A 20,433-nucleotide genomic window follows, 5' to 3' on the forward strand; every position below is an offset into this window, starting at 1 on the left:
CAACAACCTTCTCATGTACAAGAATTAGGTCATTTTCCCATTCACAAAGCATTTGTTGACAAGTAGATTAGCTTCCTTTAATTGGCCAGGATTAATCAGATCTTATGGACATGAGTTTGAGTAGGCTCTGGGAGTTGGTGATGGACATGGGTTTGGGTGGACTCCGGGAGTTGGTGATGGACAGGGAGGCCTGGCGTGCTGCAGTCCATGGAGTCGCAAAGAGTCAGACACGACTGAGCGACTGAACTGAACTGAACTGAATCGGGTCTCACCTCTGAAGCGGGAAATGAAATAACTTCCCCCAACATCATACGAACAAAACAGATATCATCGTGGATAAAAGACAGAATGGATTCTGGCTAGAGGTAATCAACAAAATCTGTAAGAAATATTTGGTATTTTCCACATTAAGTTCAGCATGCATTCCCTTCACCTGTTTAGACAATGCATTGATATAACTGATCAAGAATTAACTGTGAAGCTCTGCTCTGTTGCATTTTTTGGATCATGGAGGATCCAGAGAGCTTTTTTTGACCTGTAGGCACTATATCTGAAGGGCACTGTGGTGCTTTGGGACCCTCCACTTGGGCAGCAGTTACATAATCAAGTAACAACCAAGCCTGAAGCTTGCCAAAACTTAAGTTCCCTTCCTAGAGAAGTGGCCAGCTCTACATTCCCATGTCGCAAAGCACCCAGACCTCTGCATGCAAACTCCTCACTCCTAGTATTTCAAAGTGCTGGCCATTCCTCCATCGGGGAAGGCAACTGGGCAGGACGCAGGCACAACGGCTCACATTTTCCTCCTCATGATCATTTTCCATTGACTCAAGTAGCAGCTGCTTTTTGGAGGGCCATGTACGCTTACGATGACACAGACTGTTTCCAAACTCTGAAGTGGTCATCTTCAGATTGGCCAGAGTGATATAATCTCTTTGGAATCAGACTTCTGTTGCCCTGTCTGCCCTTGTGATTCTAAAATAGGACCTCGGGTTGAAGAACCATTCATTAACATGTAGACATAGCAGTTTCTTCCAAGCAAAAGAAGAAAGGAACCTAGATCATTATCACTGATCCTTTGCCATTGGCTGGTCCAGAGTTGCCCTGATTCAGCTGATCCATTCCTTATGTTCATATCCTGTAAGATTCCAGAGCCTCCCCTCGGTCACCTCAGCCACATGTCCCTCTACAGCTTCAAGTCTGTACTCTGAAACCTTTCTGCCTTGTTCACAGCTTTATCCTGACTGCCCTAATCTGCCACCTCAGCCAACTCCAACCCTCTTTCCTTTACTTTGCCCCCAAAAAGTGTTTCAGTGCTACTCATTCTTGGATTTCTGACTTTTGCGTGAGTAAGTCCTCGTTCCAGCTCTATTTCGATCTGAAATTCCGTTCAAAGTACATTGGTTTCTAACAATGTAGATACCACACAGAGTGGGTATAAATGTGGCCTCCATCAATTACTACATGAACTTAAGCACATTTTTACACCTCTCATCACACAGTCAGTAGGTATTTAGTATGGGACAGCCACACGACAGACACTGTGCTAAGCTCTAAGACAGTTGCTGCATCTATTTTTTTTTAAAGAGCATAAATTATAAAATGCATCTCAAAGGGTTATCATAAGGGTTAGATGAGATAATATATGCCAGAGGCATAGGAAACATTCACAAATGGTGACCAGTGTAACTATGATCGTTAGTGAGAAAGCACCTGGTCCATCTGCAACTCCCTATGATACTACCCTTCAAAGGAATTCGGGAATTCCTGTTTCTTCTGCATTCATTCCAACTTGTCACCCTTCCAGGATATCCTCCAGCTATATATCGCGCAGCACTTAAAGTGGGTCTGTTGTTGATATCAACCCAACCGTGTTCCCACACAGAGTGCTTGCTGCAGGCCAGTGTACCTGGGCCTGCTCCCGATGGGAGACAGTCAGGAGACACAGGCTTGCCTGTCCCAGGTTCAAACCTCCAGGGCTGTGTCCCCGGTCTGCCCCGGAGTGTGAATGGTGCACCCGAGTAAGGGGTGCGCATGTCTCTAGCCGTAAGTGTTGCATGGTTGTTATAAACCATGAGGCCTGGTAACACCAGCGGCAGCCTATCAGGTTTCCAATGTACCACATTCTTCCAGATTTCCAGATGCTCTTTTCTTTCTCTCTCTCAGCCCCACTCCATCCCGACTCGTATTCTAAAGTGCCCCAGATTGCTTACTGCAACCTAACAATTTGAAAGTAAGTGGAATAAAACTTCAGGAGGGGAAAACCAGCTGGAAGTTTCTATTTAAGGAGAAAGAGGAGTGGAAAATTACCGCATGCCTCATTGTGCCACGCGGCTCTCACAGACCATTCATGGCATACAGGCAGACCACAGGAAGGGGATTTGGTGCAGCCCAACTTACAGGGAAGAAATGGCTTAGTATTATCACAAATGTACAACTTATTTGAAGCCCCCTGAAGGAAAGGTGTACGTTCATCGGTGTAGAAGATCTATTATTTGTTTAACAAAACAAAACAAACAAACAAAAAAAACCATTAAAACAATCTGGGGACTAGAAACCACATGTCTCCTGACTGCAAGGGAAAAGAAATCCCTCCTCCTGAGACCAAAATCTGGGCAAAACCAGCCCTGGCTAAAGTGTTACTACTAAGGGAGAGAATTTGAGTAGGAGACTCTTCCCTTACCTTTTCCTTTGTGAAATGGAAATAAAAGCTCAGCACCACTTCTACTTGCATCATGATGTTTGAGAGGCTTCCTTAGAGCTTCTTAGGAAAATTCTGAAGATGTCTTGTTAAGTCAGCATAACTTAACAAGGGAATTTCCTTCCCTTGGAAGGAATTTCATGGAGAAGTCATCCCACTGGGAAGTTATTTTTCCTGTTAAATGATTGCTACTCCTTGGCAGAGGGCCAATAGATGGCGACAAGAAATCAGGAGCCTGAGCATCTCTACCTGGAGTGGTGGTGACATGAGATGTCAGCAGCAGAGTCCAAAGGAGCATTTTAAGATGTTCGGCAGCAGGAGGGGTGGGCGGGGGGCAGGGGGGCGTGGGATGGAGAACAGGGATGGGGATTCGTGTTAAAGGAATGATAGAAGGTGATTTGCAGAATTCCCCTGGCTTTCTCTGCTCCTTGAGACACGTAGGGAAAATCAAGCCACCCAGTTTGTGATACACTGTTTCAACAGTCCTAGGAAATTAACACAGATTTTGATACCCAAAGTAGAGTGGCTTAAAACAACAGAATTTGATTGTTTCCAATTTCTGGAGACTAAGCATCTGAAATCAAGATGTCAGAAGAAGGGATACATTTTCCTCGCCTCTTCCTAGCTTTTCATGGTGGCCATCAGTCCTTGACACGTCTTAAAGCTGCATCACTCTAAGCCCTGCCTGTATTGTCACATGGCATTCACCCTGAGCGCCTGTGTCCAGATTTCCCTCTTCTTATGAGGACACCAGTCATACTGGATGCGAGCCCTCCCTAATGACCTCATCTTAACTCAATTACATCTTCAAAGACTCTAATTCCAAATAAAGTCACATTCACAGGTGCAGGGGTTTAGGACTTTAATTTTTTGTTGCTGGTGGTAGTGGGAGGGACACAATTCAATTCTCAGTCCATCTCCCAGTAGACTATGTCATAGGTTTTCTAGTTGGCTACAGTTAGTAAGCGGCCACTGAGAGTGAACTTGATTGAACTCTGAAAGGCTAACTTGAGAATGTAAATGCCACAGCAGGCAATGAAAATGGATACTGGAAGTGGAAGACCTCCAGCCCATGGGCAAGATCCCCTCATTAGTTACTCGATGGCTTTCCAACCTCTCAAGAGTCCCTGGGAGCTCTAGGAGGAGTCAGGGACCTTTGGCTGTCTGTGAAACGGATGTAAAGTTGTGAAGAAGTGGTTCAAAGTATCAAGTGCTTTCATGGGATGCTGAATGCTTGATTCTCAGCAGGCAGTCTGATCTCTTGAACTCAAAACATTGAATTTCCCAAGACACTGGAGAGACATAATCACAACTTTTAGATGTACAAGTCATTCTGGCAATTGATTTTCAAAGAAGCAAAGGATCCAGGATTCTTTTTTGCTGAAGCAAATCTAAATGATGACATGGAGGAGCACCAGCATGCTGTGTGTCTGTCATGGCCAAAGGGTACATTGCTACCTCTTCTGGTCCAAGTGTCTTCAGGTGCGGTTGCAACTCTGAGCTTGATTATTTCCTCTCCTCGAGCACGGGTGGGCTCTACAGAGGCACTTTCAGCATCTGGCAACATGGATTTCATGACCACAAAGTAAAAATGAAATAATGCACATACCAAAACATAAACACATTGTAAAGTACATTCAGCCTCATATTCCAAACTCGGCAACCCTGCGTGGGTTAGCAAAGGGGAAGCCAGACTTCTGTCCCGGGGGGCAGAAACAAGGCCTCCAAACTGACAGCTGCTATCATTCCAAAACAAGTCACTGTTTATAAATGAATATTCTTTGTGATAAATTATTGAATTACGTGAAAACTGTATGATTGCCTGCTGCTGCCAGATTTGGTTTTGGTCTCAAAAGCCAGCATGGAATGTAGTACAGACTGAGAGCGAAATTAAAAACTGCTGGTTTTCTTTCACGAAATTCTTGTCTGAACTCTCAGTTTCCCACTAACCTGTAATGCTGGTTCTGGTTTTAGATGCCCAGAAGTCCTTCTAGGACATTTACAATATATAAGGTTTTAGATTAGACATGTTTATCTGTTTCAAGAAAACTGTAGGTATGAATCGCAGCTCGTAATTTACTTTTGATAATAGGGTCGCAAAGAGTCGGACATGACTGAGTGACTGAACTGAACTGATCTCAAAATTTTAAAGGAAAGAAGGATGTTACTTGTCATGAGTGTCCCCTAGGTGCCAGGCTGTGTGCTGTTTGCTTTAGCTTTAGCTATCTCATTTAATCCTCGCAAAGCCATTTTAATATCCATTTTACAGATGAGAAAGCTGAAGCATGATGACGTTAAGTGATTTGGCTGAGTTAACACAGCAGTAAAATGAGAAGACCAGACCTGGCACTAGGCATGTGATTCCGAAATTCATGTTCTGTCCTTAATAGCACACTGATTCCCACCGCAGCTTCATAAAAGACTACATTTAGTATTAGTACTCAAAGAAAGGGCTTCACAGGTAGCTCAAGTGGTAAAGAACCCGCCTGCCACTGCAGGAGATGCACATTTGATCTCTGGGTCAGGAAGATCCCCTGGAGGAGGAAATGGCAAGGTTAATACAACTTATCCAGTATCCTTGCCTGAGAAATCCCATGGGCAGAGGAACCTGGTAGACTATAGTCCATAGGGTTGCAGAGTCAGACATGACTGAGCACACTCATAGGCATACTCAAAGAAAGGGATTGCTTTCCAAGCTCTCACATTAATTACTTGTGTATTATCTCTCAAGGCCTGTTTTGTAAAAAATAACATTGAAAATGAAAAAAAAATTACTATCTTCTTTGATTCATCTTTCCCTTCATAACTGGATTTCCCTCATCTTCCCTATTCTAGTTTCCTAGGGAAATCTGGTTAATTCCTATGGAATTAGCAGGAATAAGAGAAGCACAGAGTTCTAATCCAATTTCACTTCTCATTCACTGTGTGCATTGCTAAATCGCAGCCTTCCCTTACACAAGAGGGATGATGAGGTTTGCCCAGCCTATTTCACAGGTTGTTATAATGCTCAAATTTATATAATGTCTAGGAAATTATTCTGTAACTCATAAAGCTCTGAACTGTGTAAGTTATCTATGATGGCCTAGACATTTCTCTGATAGTTCAACCAAAAAAGGAGATTTTTTTCAGAACAATTATCCAATGTTAGCTAGTGGTCTTCTGATAAGTAGGATCTCTGGACAAAAGAAAACAACTGATTTTTAGCATTTGCTATGATGTAAATACTCCCACCAAGGACAATTTCAAGCTACCAAAATGACATCACTGAGCATAGAGGTGGGAAGAGATGCTCTGGTTGCTAACACAATCGGGCTCTAGCATACCGCTAGTTCTGACTAAATTTCAAAACGGCAGCATCTTTTAAAACACCTATTATACTGGAGTCATCCTGTGAAATGCCCAAAGTCTGTCTTCCCCTTTATGTGTTTCCCTCGTGGAAACAAGACTGTGCCTCCAGCCTGGGACAGAGTGCCCAGACCCCATAAGCCCCTCAGAGAACCAAAAAAATCTTGCATTTGCTGCTTTGACCCATCTGAGGAGAGAGTGCCTGCCTCATACAGAACTTATATTTCATCTAAGAAAAAACTGTGCTCCAGGAAAATGTTGTTGCTCCAAGCAGACTTTGAGTCCCAAGAACAAGTGTCACTCACTATTTCCCTGTTCATAGTGTAATAGTTAGCCTTAGATTTGAATACATTTCACATACAAACAGTGGCTTACACAAGGTTGTATCTCTCTCGTGTAAAAGAAGACTGGAAACATACCATCCAGAACTGACTCAAACCAAGGACCTATGCTTCTTCAGGTTCCCCTCTTCACTATTCTCATGGTCCAGAATGTTTGCTGAAGCTCCAGCCATAACATGTGAGTTCCAGTCAACAGGATGGAAAAAGAGAGGTACACTGTGTCACTTTTAAAGAGAATTCCTAGAAGTCCCACTTATTATTTTATGTGTCATTGACTAGAAACCAATAAATCATATGACCATAACTAGCTATAAGCACTCCAGAACTCTTGCCTAGAGAATCCCATGGATGGAGGAGCCTGGTGGATTGCAGTCCATGGGGTCGCTGAGAGTCGGACAGGACTGAGCGACTTCCCTTTCACTTTTCCCTTTCATGCACTGGAGAAGGAAATGGCAACCCACTCCAGTGTTCTTGCCTGGAGAATCCCAGGGACGGGGAGCCCAGTGGGCTGCCATCCATGGGGTCACACAGAGTCGGACACGACTGAAGTGACTTAGCAGCAGCAGCAGCAGCTATAAGAGAGACTTCAAATATAGTCCTTTAACTTGGAGACTATGTGCCTGGCTAAATGTCAGGTTCTTTTACTAAGAAAGAAAGGAGAATCGATATTGAAGTAGGCAACAAGTAATCGCTGGTTTGTGTTCATGTAGTGTGTGTGCATGTGTGTGTGTGTGTGCACACACACTCAGTCGATCAGTCACATCTGACTCTTTGCTACCCATGGACTATAGCCCACCAAGTTCCTCTATCTATGGAGTTTTTAAGGCAAGGATACTGGAGTGGGTTGCCATTTCTTACTCCAGGGGATCTTCCCGACCCAGGAATCGAACCTGTGTCTCTTGTGTCTCCTGCATCAGAAGGTGGATTCTGTACCACTGAGTCACCAGGGAAGCCATGTTCACTCATGCTTGTGCACTCATTCATCAGAGGCTAGAAAAAGAAAAGTTATAGTTATAGTTCAGCTGTCTCTTCTCCCCATTCATCCCTGTGGGCAAGAAGAGAAGGTAGCTGCTAACAGGTTATTACATATCCTTTGAGGACCAAATTGTTGTTCAGTTGCTAAGTCATGTCCGACTCTTTGTGACTCCATAGACTGTAGCCCGCCAGGTTCCTCTGTCCATGGGATCCTCCAGTCAGGAATAGTGGAGTGGGTTGCCATTTCCTTCTCCAGAGGATCAAACAAAAGGAGTTATATCTGTTTCTGGGATATGTGTGCAAAACACATCATGATGTTTTGATCATTATTTGAAAGATAGAGACAATTATATATGGTCATTACTAACATTATGTTAAAAGTGGGTGGAAGTTATTGTCTCTCTAGATGCTTTGTCTAAATGCAGGGGTATCAGTTACCTACTCTGATGAAAGTGAGCTATGCATCTGACCCTAGCTGATGCTGGGAAAAATGAGGTGAGGGGGATCCTTTTCTTTTCCCATACCATCCACCTAGACTCTGCAGCACAGAAGTTGGAGATCTGTTTATTATATGAGTTGCATTCATAAAGTTCTGTGTGGGCATGTAAATATCTGCTTGCAGCCCTGCGCCTGCCTCCTCCACCTCTTGTTCCCATTGGAGCTAGTAAATAGCTGGTCAGGCATCAGAAAAGAAGTCTCATGCAGCCAAATAAGGCTTTTCGCTCCTTTTTTTTTTTTTTTCCAAAATAGCATGGGAGTAGAGCTAGGGACACATATTAACCTACAGAGAAGCTTGCTAGTGACAAATGCAGAAGCCACACAAACATGCAGGGCAGGCGTGAGAACGCAGCCACCTGCTGAGGGTGGCGGTCAAACCACATCAGAGAGGAGATGCGTCCTAGCGACCACCCGCCCACTCCCATCCCATTTGTGCTTCTTAGACCCAAAGAAACACAAGCCCTGTTGGACGTTTCATTTAAATCTCCAATCTGTAATCTTATACTTTAATTCTGTTTAATATAACGTTCCATGGCCAGATATACCAACTCCTTCCACGTGCATTAAAATCCTTGACCTTCCAGCTTTTAGCTTTTAACACACAGATAATCCAGTGGATGAGCCCAGGCCTACCATCAGTTTAGAAGTCAAAGAACTTCAGGAGATTTCATGGCTGATTTGTGCAACAATCAAGTGTTTCCAGTGAAAGTTGGAAATCCAGGAATATAACACTGGTGGACAAGCCCGCAGAGATCCAAAATCTATGTGCTTGGATCCTGACTGCTGTGCATTTACCCTGAGAACATGGCTCACAGTGGACCTTGAGACTGAGAGAAGAAACTACTTTAAAAAAAAAAAATATATATATATATATATATTATTTTTTAAATGCATCAGGATCACTTTATACAGCCTTGTGGGGCTGTGAGTCCCCAGGCAAAGTCAGCAGAGGGCAATACTTACCTCTTCTCAAGTCCAGCCTTGGCCACCGATCCCTGTTGCTGGGGAAAGCCTACCTAGGGTGATCCTGTTGATCCTTCTAGGTGGAGCATTAGAATCCTTTTGTTGTTTCTCCTTCAAGTCATTGAGACACACAGCCCCATTTTTTACTGAAGTAGAGTTGATTTACAGTACTGTGTTAGTTTCAGGTGTACATCAACTGATTCAGTTATATGTATATATGCATATATTTATATTATTTTTTCTCTTTTTCCATTATAGTTTATTATAAGATATTGAATATAGTTCACTCTGCTACGTACAGTAAATCCTAGTTCCTTATCTATTTTATATATGATAGTGTACATCTGTTAATCTCATATTCCCAATTAACCCCACCTTGTTTCTCCTTCGGTAACCATAAATGCATTTCCTGTAGCTGTAATCTGTTTCTGATTTGTAAATAAGTTTATCTGTACTATGTTTTAGATTCCACATGTAAGCGATATCATATAATATTTGTTTTTCTCCAACTGACTGACTTCATTTAGTGTGATAATCCCCAGGCCCATCCGTGTTGCTACAAATGGTGTTACTTCATTCTTTTTTGTGGCTGAGTAGTATTCCATTGTATGTATGTACCACATCCTCCTCCTCCGTTCCTTTGTTGATGGACACAGGTTGCTTTCATGTCTTGGCTATTATAAATAGTGTTTAAACATATAGCTTCTTGATGATTTCAAGTTTAAGAAAATCTACTAGCTTTCCATGAGGGGGATAGTGGGCCCCAAAGGAGTAGACTGGATTCATATTGGAGGAGTGAAGAGTGTGTGATATGGGCTTTCCAAACATGGCAGCAGAAAGTTTTACTTCTCACTCAGGTGCAGAAGTGAAGTAGGAAAATAGAGTTTAGCTTTTAGCCTTGACTGATCAATAGATAGGAAACTTATTACCCTAGGAAAGAGTTTTCTCTTGGCATTACACACAAAGAGCAATTTTGGACCAGGAAATACATACAGCCCAAGTTCTTAGTAAAGAAGAAAAATATAGATTCCCTCCATCAGTCCAACTCTGAAAACAAACAAAAACTTTAAAAACTCAAAAAAAAAGAAAAACCAAAAACCTGCAACATTGACAACATGGCAAATACCATACCAAAGGCATGGACTGTCCAAATATGTGCCCCGTCTTCAAATTTTTCTTGTAGGTTAGCTGAAGCCAGGTCCTGGAATGTTAACTGGGACCTGATCACAACTAATGGACCAGAAATTATGAAATGCCTCATGTTACCAGTCATTTAAACCAGATAGTTCAGGGTCCAGTTATGGTTAGGTTCAAACCGAGGCTTAAATCTAATATATTTATTGCAAGTAACACTGAACACTCAAGTACCCTTATTTTAAACCTAAACGACACCATGTATCGTATCCATTTCCTGCATCTTTGAACCATGCTTCAGTTGAATCTGTCATCTTTCTCCCTCATTGGGGAGTATTCAAAGTGACATCTCCTACTATGTCACTCTACCTGGGAGAAAACGGGGGGTTTGTTGCCATGCACTGTTTCGCATTAGAAGAATTTAGTCTGAGAACCTAACACAAAGTCAGGAACCAGCTGCCTGAGTTAGAACTAGGGTGGCATATCAGCATCATTCTTGTTTCTTCAGTTTTTAAACTATTTGCTTCATAAAAATATTTCTACTTTCCTTGGTCCACCATTATGCCTTGGTCCATGTTTTTCCTAGAACTCTTCTTGGGAAAATGTGTACTATACGTGGAAATACAAAGCAGAACTAAGAAAGGCCCTTGTCTCCTGACGTCAAGGTTTTTGTAAAGAAAAATACACAAAGGTAACCGCGCCTCACTCTGGCTTTCTAGTAACCCCAGAAAAAAATTCCAGAAATGTGTTTTAATTCTTTAGTTTGAGTGACAAAAAGGTTCAAATGTTTCCCAAAGTCCACTTAAGAATCATTCTGACCTTGGGAAAATGGATTTTGTTAGCCCCAAAGCTTATTAAGATTAATGGCAAGAGGGGCTCATTATTCTGCCAGAAAAATCTGCTAACAAATCTGAGAGGGGAGTTTTTATTCTGTCTGTTTCAAGGAGAGGGGATCCAGAGTGTCTGAAAAATACCCACCAGGGATGAGGTGCCCTTCAGACACACGGCGGTGATCCACGGTTGGGAGGCTCACTTCAGGTGATTGTAGGCCAACAAAGGGTCTTATCAGGGCTTTCTTACAGAGAGAGGTCCCTCTGCTCTCAGTCATGAAACCCACCACCCTGGCCATACCAGCAGGCTTTATGGAGCCCAGGATGGTATTCAGAAATGGGAGCCTTATTCAGATATAACTCTCGTGCCTGTTGACCTCGTTGCCCCAGTAGCAGCAGGGAGCTTCTGTTTCCTGTTCGAGTGCTCGGTCACTGCACTGACCCCATTGTCTCTCAGATTCTGCCACCCCTGCTTCTGCTGCTGCTGACCAGCTAACTCCCTGCACACCTTGAACAGAAACTCACAAGGAGGATCCTTGTAAGTTGCCAGTTCCCCACGCAGTACCAGGAATCTTTGCAGGCAACGCCCTTGGGCTGGCTGCCTCACAGGTTCCTGCCCAGCTGTGAATGGCTGGATTTTGGCCAAGTGCTCATCCCTGGTCATCTTTGTAGGGCACGGCACAGAAGCTTGTTGCTAAGAGACAGGAATTCCCAGACCCAGAGATGGCTAGATAAGAATTCTGGCTTTGATTACCAGCTCACAGAACTGATGGGAAGCAAACAGACAGGAAACCTTCTAAGTTTTTAAGGAATTTGGTTCAACCCAAGAAACCCAAGCTTGGCTGACAACAGCCTGTAACTACTCAACTCATTGCCCACCCCCCCCCCCACAAAATTTGCTCCAAAAGGTAATGAGCTCCAAAGAAGTACAGTTCTCAGGGAAAAAAAGCATTTGCATCAATATCCATCTCAGATAAGCCAAGAAAGGCAATGAACAAGGGAGATCCTCAGAGAGCACAGCAAGGGTTTGCAGATTGGCTGCCCAAGGAACTCACTGATCTCCAAGGCAGGGAACTGTCCCTGTCAAGTAGATTGTGATATATGCATTGAAGCAGCAACCTCCAGGGATTATTTTCTTATTGTCTACTTCTTCAAATAAAAGTTTCCTTGCAATTCTCCTCCACCGTTTTATATTTAACATGCTGTACTAAGAGTCCTAGACTTAGTAGTTACAACAAAAAGAACTAATTATACAGTGGGTCCAAAAAACAACAACAACAAAAAAAACACCCAGAAGTTTCTTTCTCTTTCATATACCAGCCTAGAGCAGCACTGTCTAATAGAAATAGAATACAAGTCACATTTCTTTTTTAAGATTTTTTTTTAATGTGGACCATTTTTAAAGCCTTTATTGAATTTGTTACAGTATGGCTTCTGTTTCAAGCTGTGGTTTTTTTGGCCACGAAGTATGTGGAATCTTAGCTTCCTGACCAGGGATCGAACCCACACCCCCTGAATTAGAAGGCAAAGTCTTAACTACTGGACTGCCAGGGAAGTCCCAATAAGTCACGTTTGTAATTTACAATTAGCCAGCAGTGACGTTGGGGGGAAAAAATGTGAAATTAATTTTTTAAATGTGATGGAGAAGTTGCCCATGTGACATTTGCTCAATTTCCATTGTTGAGAATTTGAATTTATGGCCACTTCTTAATGCAAAGAAGGCTGAGAAACATAGCATCTAACTGTGTAGCCAAGTGCCCAGTTAAAACTCAGGAATTCTATAACTAAAGAGAGGATTGAGAGATGGATAATAGGGACTACTTGCAGGTTCTTCTACAGAAGTGGATAATTTTATTTAGCTGTGAGTTACTAGACTATAAAGAAATCCATACAAAAACTAACCTCAAAGAAGGCATGTCAGCCACACATCCTAGATTTTGAGCTTAAGATGAGGCTTGAGGAGTCTCCTTATTTAAAAAAAAAAAAATTATTTCTTTGTTTTCATCTGTGCTAGGTTTTCATTGATCCGTGGGTTTTCTCTATTATGAAGTGTGTGGGCTTCTTATTGCAGCGACTTCCCTAGTTGTGGGGCAGAGGCTCTAGGACTTCAGTCATTGCGGTACATGGACCCAGGAGTTGCAGTTCCCAGGCTCTAGAACACAGGCTCAATAGTCGAGATGAACGGCCTTAGCTGCTCGGTGGCATGAGGGATCTTCCCAGATCAGGGATGGAACCCATGTCCCCTACATTGGCAGACAGATTCTTTATCACTGAGCCACCAGGGAAGCTCCTTGAGGGGTCTCCCTTTGATGAAAAGATATGTGTGGCTCAAGCAGGCACAGACTTTCAAAGGTATACGTATGGAAAGAAAGGAAGAACTCAAGGAGGGGATTTGCCAAAGAATCGTCTCTTTTGTATCCATTTCTTTCCCTCATTCCTAATAAGACTAGCAATTCCTCAGTTTTGTGGTCTGAGAAGCTGTAACTCCATCTTCTAACTCCAGACGTTAGCCTTGATTAAACCAATCAAGGAGTCATATTTGCCTAGTCACAGTGATAGACAGATTCAGTGATGGGCCCATGACCTAAACCGGCCCAACCAGAGAGAAGTTTATAGCTCCCTTTGATGTCTGGGGCAAGAGAAGCTTCTTTCCCCCTGGATGTGAATGAAGAAAATATAGCCCTGGGGCAGCAGGCAGCTATGTGACAAGAGAGAAGCCAACAGAAGGATAAAGCCAAAACATGAAGGAGGGCCACTGAAAAACAGACCTGCAACCCTGACAACGTTCTGAATCTCTGGATCAAACCACGCCTGATGTCCCACCTCTGGAATTTTCAGCTAAATGAGGGAACACTTTTCTTACATTATTTAAATCAGTTTGATTTAAGCTTCCTGTCACTTGTAACTAAAAGTAATCCCAACAGTGGTTTGACCTGAATGTGTTTCTTCCTTGGCACCTAAAAGGGTAAAGTTATCTCCTGAGCATCCACTTATAAGTACCTCCCTATGTGACCATCTACTTTAAGCACCTCCTCCTGTGACCCCGAATCATGCATTAGCTCACTTAAGTCTCACCATAAGCCTGGAGGTAACTACAAGTCAGGAAACCGAGACTCAAAAAGATTAGCTAACCTTTCCAACGTCACTCTGAGAATAAGTGGCTGAACCGAGAATTGAGCCCTACCAATTCTTAATCCAATGCTCTTTCTCCAACTTTGGCCTCATATATTATTTTTTGAACCGTGTATATAAATAACAAAGGTTTATATGTTTACTCAAACTCCACATGGAAAACCATTCTGACTTTTGAAAATCTGATTCAATGATCAAAAACACATGTAGAATATTAGTTAGAAGGTGGTGTAGACTGTAGCAAGGTTTTATAGGCATCTTGGGCAGGTCCTTCAGAGTAATTGGGATGTGGAATGTGGAAGTCATTTTTATGGGAAAGTTGGGACACGGCCTCCTGTGGGCAGCCTCAGGCTAAAGAGGGAGTATATCAAGAAAAAAAATCACATTGAACCTGGTGATAAGGTTCATGAGGATGTTAATTAAAAGAAATCTCAAATTTCAAGGCTGTATGGGTGATACACTTGCAAGCAAGGGCATAGGAACAATACACAACAGAAATATAAGGTTTTACCCCAAGATGTCAGTATTCTTTTGAAAACAGTATGTATGGTTTATAAACCATCTGTGAAATTCTTCTCCTGCTCACTTATCTTATTACAGTGCCTGCTCATGCTTCTCAAATAGTCTGGCTCAGCCACAGAAAGGAGAAAGATGCCTTACATTTTGCTTGAGTATGATCAAGTTTGGCTAACCACGCTATTTTAGCCAACTCTAAAGCCTCCTTATTTGTATGTTATTCAAAATGATCTTTCCCTTGTCAGGGTTAGAAATAAGAATTATTCATTTTTATATCCACAGTAGCACTGGGTTCATGCTTGAGAATTATCCCATGGGTTGAATTAAATACCTGCTCTATCCCCCCAAAAGGAGAGGAAAATCCACATACCCTACCCTTACTCCATCATTTCCCATGCCAAGTTCCATTTTCCTATAGAAAGTTTATACTGAAAATGGGCTCAAAGCTCTCAAATTTGGCTTAAGGAATTATAGCTGCCCCAGTGTTCATCCAATGATAAAAGTGTTTGTTCTAGAAGCTTATTTAGAAGAGGCTGCTTTTACCACCTAGTCAGGCACACAGTATGTCTATAAATGCAAAAATGTTAATGAAAGTGGCTAGATGGGATCCTTTAACATCAGGCACTGAGCTCTAAAGTAGATCTAATGCCTTTACCATCTCATTTGTGTTCATTATTTGTCTCCTATGAAGTAAAATGTATTGAAAACAACAATATTCCTGAACTTGGCACTTGATAGTCTGTTTAAAAACCCCCCTATATAATTATGCTACTTTCCCCTTTCCGGTCTATGGCAGGGACTATCCAAGATTTGGATGCTCACTAGACCTACTTCCCCTTCATGTCTACTCAGCAAAACCACATTTTCCACTTCTCTTGTATGAAGGTGATGCCACACAAGCGGTACTCACCATTGACAGATGAGTGGAAGTGATGTGCAATACTGGAGGGAGGCAAGTGAGACCAGGGGGTCCTTCACACACTCTTTCTTCATTTGTTGGCCAACCAGATGCCCAAGAGCCTGAGTGCTGAAGGGACAGAGGAGCCACTAGGAAGAAAGGGCCTGGGTCCCTGAATGACAGCGTGGAGTAGAGGATCTGACTCCTCCAACTCCAGCAGATCTACATGGAACTGGGACTTCAGCCAGGAATGAATCTTTGTTAGATTAGTCACTGAAATTGGCAGCTGCTTGTTATAGTACTGCTTCCATTGACTAATTATTGCCCTATGGAGACGGCAGTTAGACATTACCCAACTTGAATACTGTCCAGTGGAATTCACTGCTCTATGGTGGGAGTGCTTGAAAATTTGGAAAGCCAAAACCAGACAGGGCATCAACTAAGCAAACAATTCCACAGCTCTGACAGTCTGAGGCATGCCCCATGACCCTTGCATCCATCCTGCCTGGCATCAGCTTTGCCTCCACATCTCAACTTCAAGCATCTAGAAAACAAAGTGCTTGTCTTATCTTCCCCTCTATGGTGCCTATTGCAACTAGCACCATTTTGAGTAGTTAACCATAGTGGTTAGTAAATAAAATGTCTGGAGAATCAGCTGAAATTTGGTTAAAAAGGAGCTGAGATAGAAGAGAGAAAGTAACATTTACATTGACACTATTGTAGGCCTGGGGCCTTGTAAGTTGAAATACAGATGTCCCTGGATATTGTGGTGTAGGTGAGATTGCCTCCAGCCTCCCATTCCATACCCAGGAGAAGTCCAAAATCCCTGTCTGCAAGTTTTCCTGAAACTTTCCAGGGGTGGGGACAGCACTCCCATAGTCACCTGCAGTTCTGAATTTCTGCTCCTGCTCTATTCAATCAGTTTATGGATTATCTTTCTATCTCATCCATCCAGCATATGATCTCTGTTCAGTTCAGTTCAATCGCTCAGTTGTGTCCAGCTCTTTGCGACCCCATGGACTGCAGCACGCCAGGCTTCCCTGTCCATCACCAACTCCCGAAGTTTACTCAAACTCATGTCCATTGAGTTGGTGACACCATCCAACCATCCCATCCTCTGTTGTCCCTTTCTCCTCCCACCCTCAATCTTCCCCAGCATCAGGGTCTTTTCAAATGAGTCAGTTCTTCACATCAGGTGGCCAAAGAATTGGAATTTCAGCTTCAACATCAGTCCTTCCAATGAATATTCAGGACTGATCTCCTTTAGGGTGGACTGGTTGGATCTCCTTGCAGTCCAAGGGACTCTCAAGAGTCTTCTCCAACACCACAGTTCAAAAGCATCAATTCTTCGGCGCTCAGCTTTCTTTATAGTCCAACTCTCACATCCATACATGACTACTGGAAAAACCATAGCATGTGGTCTACCTCATATTAACTTGAGCATGAAATTCAACCCCTCCCTCAGTTTCTACCCAAAAAGAAAAAAAAAAATCACTCTTAAAATGTATTGATGTATATGATAGAATCAATCAAAGATTCAGTCAGAGGTGAAATGGTTTCATCCTAGTTATTCACTACCTAATTTAAATATTGTCATTCAGTTACCCAGGGCTCCTGAACATTAGGAATTTTTTAGTGGGCCTTCAAATTGTGGTACTGGAGAAGACTCTTGAGGTCCCTTCGACGGCAAGGAGATCAAACCAGTCACTCCTAAAGGAAATCAACCCTGAATATTTATTGGAAGGACTGAAGCTGAAGCTCCAATACTCTGGCCACCTGATGCCAAGAACCAACTCATTGGAAAAGACCCTGATGATGGGAAAGATTGAAGGCCAAAGGAGAAGGAGGCAGCAGAGGATAAGATGGTTAGATAGCGTCACCGACTCAATGAGCATGAATTTGAGCAAACTCCCAGAGATAGTGAAGGACAGAGGAGCCTGGCATGCTGCAGTCCACGGGGTCACAAAGAGCCCGACACGACTTAGCAACTGAACAACAACCACTTACACAATCCCAGCTTCAGAATAACCTCCTGCACTCTTTCTTCCCTCCTCCTCATCTCTTTCCTTCCAGGTCACCCCTGCCAAATCCCCAATACAAATCTCTTTCACTCTGTAATGAAAAGGGTCCAGTTTACTTCAGATCCTATTACCTAAGGCTCCAGGAACATGCTTGCATATACCAATCCAGACTCAGCTCACCCAAAGGGATTTCCCTTCCGTGAAAGACAGACTTCTTACAAGGTGGCTATGGCTCAATTTAGTTCTTCCTCTATTATATGCATAAATGCATGTAACAATAAAACCATTAGCCTTCACACTGCTAATTCTCACAGATCTCATCCTACTCCATTTCTTAATAGCATTTGGCACCAATGGGTCACACCCTCCCCCTTGAACACTTCCTTCATGTTTTAAAATGCATTTTATTGAAGTGTAGTTGAGTTACAATGCTGTATTAATTTTTATTGTACAGCAAAGTGATTCAGTTATGTGTGTGTGTGTGTGTGTGTATACAAAGTTGCTTCAGTCATGTCTCTTTGCGACCCTATGGACTCTAGCCCGCCAGGCTTCTCTGGCCATGGGATTCTCCAGGCAAGAATACTGGAGTGGGTTGCCATGCCCTCCTCCAGAGAATCTTCCCAACCCAGAGATAGACCATGTGTCTTTTGTGTCTCCTGCATTGGCAAATGAGTTCTTTACCACTAACACCACCTGGGAAGCACCATATACATATATATTCTTTTTCATATTCTTTTCCATTATGGTTTATTACAGGATATTCCATACAGTTCTCTGTGCTATGCAATTGTCACCATTCCATTGTATATATAATACCTTGCATTCGCTGATCCCAAACTCTCTATCCAGCGCTCCCCCACTTTCCCTCACTTTTTATTTACTGGATATCACAATCACCTACCAGGTTTTCCTCCCTGCCTGTCTACCAGACTCTTCTGCTGGTATCCCCTACTGTCCCAACCTCTAAATGTCCATCCTTGGGTCTAATCTCGCTATTTTCATATCTGCACTTGTCAACCTTAGACTGGATATTTTCTCATCCAGTCCCATGATCTGATCACAATCTCTCTGCAGATGATTCTCTAACTTATATCTCCATTCCAGACCTCTCTCACAAACTCCAGACATATATCCCCAACTGTCTTTGGATACTTCTAATTGGCATCTTAAATTTAAAATGCTCAAAAACGAAGTCCCAAATCCCATTCCATTGGCAAAACTGGCTTCTCCATAGATCTTCTCATCTCAGTAGGTGGCATTTCCACTCTCCTTGTTCTTCCGAATTGACCTTTGGGTCCCCTCATGCTTTACTCCCCACATGTAAGCCATTAGCAAATCAGCTCTACCTTAAAAATACATGCAGAATCCAACCACTGCTTACTGCTTCCGCTGATTCAACCTCTCTGATTCAAGCCATCAGCATCTCTCATCTGACTGCTCTCACTGGTTCTTCCTCTGCCATTCCTCTTCCTAAAACCCATTCTGAATACAGCACCCAAAGCGATCCATTAAAATTCACGTCAGTCCTCTATCTAGAACCCTCCTCAATCAACCTCACAGTAATCCATAAAACAGACCTGATCTGGCCCCTGTTACCTTTCAGGCCTCTTTGATTACTACTCCCATACCCCCTGCCCCTGACATTAACTCCTCTCCAGTAACTCCAATCAGTTTTTCTCTATTTCTCAACTGTGCCAAGCACACTTCTGCTTCAGGGCCTTTGCACTTATCTTCACTCCACCTAAAATGCTCTCTCACTTTCTTCACTTCTGTACTTAAATAGCTTTCTCAAATTGCACACTTCCCTCCTGCTGCATTTTTCTTCTTAGCATTTATCAGCATTTAACACATAGCTATTTTAATTATTTTCCTTGCTTATTTTCTGTCTTCCCTGCTAAACTATGGACGGCCACTTTTATCAGTATTGTTCACTGCTGTATTTCCAGTGGCCAGAACAGTGCCTGGCACAGAGAAGGTACTCCATAAATATGTAAATGACTATCAACAACAGCCCTGCAAGGGATTATTGTCCCATTCTGTAGATAAGGAAAGTGAAGGTCAGAGAGATTACAAAATTCGTTCAGTTAGTAAACAAAGCTAGGATTAAAATTCAGTTTCACTGCAATTCTAAATGCCATAATAATTTTACAATACAGTATTACCTTCCAGAAGGATCCAGAGCTTCACAGTCACAAGAGGTCTCTGACGTGCTTCTGGGAGCTGTGAAACCAACTGAAAATTGATTGAACACTTGCAGCTGTCTAGCATTGCTTGTACTATACACCTTGCATTCAATCAACAAATATTGAGAATCTGCTATGTGACAGACCACTAAGAATTCAAAGATAACAAAAACAGATTAGATTTCAGCTTTCTCACACCGGAACTGAAAACCACACGAATCGATGGGAAAATTGTACCCAGATAAGGGCAATGTTGGCCCACTCCAGTGTTCTTGCCTGGAGAGTCCCAGGGATGGCGGAGCCTGGTGGGCTGCCGTCTATGGGGTTGCACAGAGTCAGACATGACTGAAGCGACTCAGCAGCATCAAGCGCAATCAGGGAAAAGTCTATAGGAGACAACTTTGTCTGGAAGTCAGAAGGCTTCCCTGGAGGAGGGACACATGAACTGAGTTCTCAAAGGGGGTAGGAGTTAACTTGACAAGAAGGGGAGGGGGAATATTCTAGATGGAAGGAACAGCATGTGCAAAGGCCCTGTTGTAAGACTGATTTTCTCTGGTTAAAGCCACTTGGCTTTTTGTGATCTACAAGCAAAATGAGAAGGTACGGGCAGAGGGCATAGGAGGTCCCTGCTGCAAGAAGGGGCTGGAGTGGAGGATAGGGGCTGACCTCATAGGGCTCTCTAGCCTAGTTAAGATACAGCAGTGCTTCTCCCAATCAGACCGCAATGAAGGACATCAATCTCAGTCAAGGGTCACACAATTTTACTGAGCTTCAATTACTTGTCAAACACAAATAATTCTTCCCCTAGGAAGATATTACTACGTCCTGGGAGATGAAACTGGGTCTTTTAAGAATTATACGACGGTCTCAGAGTCACATGGCTGACAAGTGGCAGAACT

Source organism: Bos grunniens, chromosome 14 (genome assembly GCF_055505025.1).
Source record: "Bos grunniens cultivar Pamir isolate PY7600 chromosome 14, Bosgru_T2T1.0, whole genome shotgun sequence".
In the NCBI taxonomy this organism is placed as follows: Eukaryota; Metazoa; Chordata; class Mammalia; order Artiodactyla; family Bovidae; genus Bos; species Bos grunniens.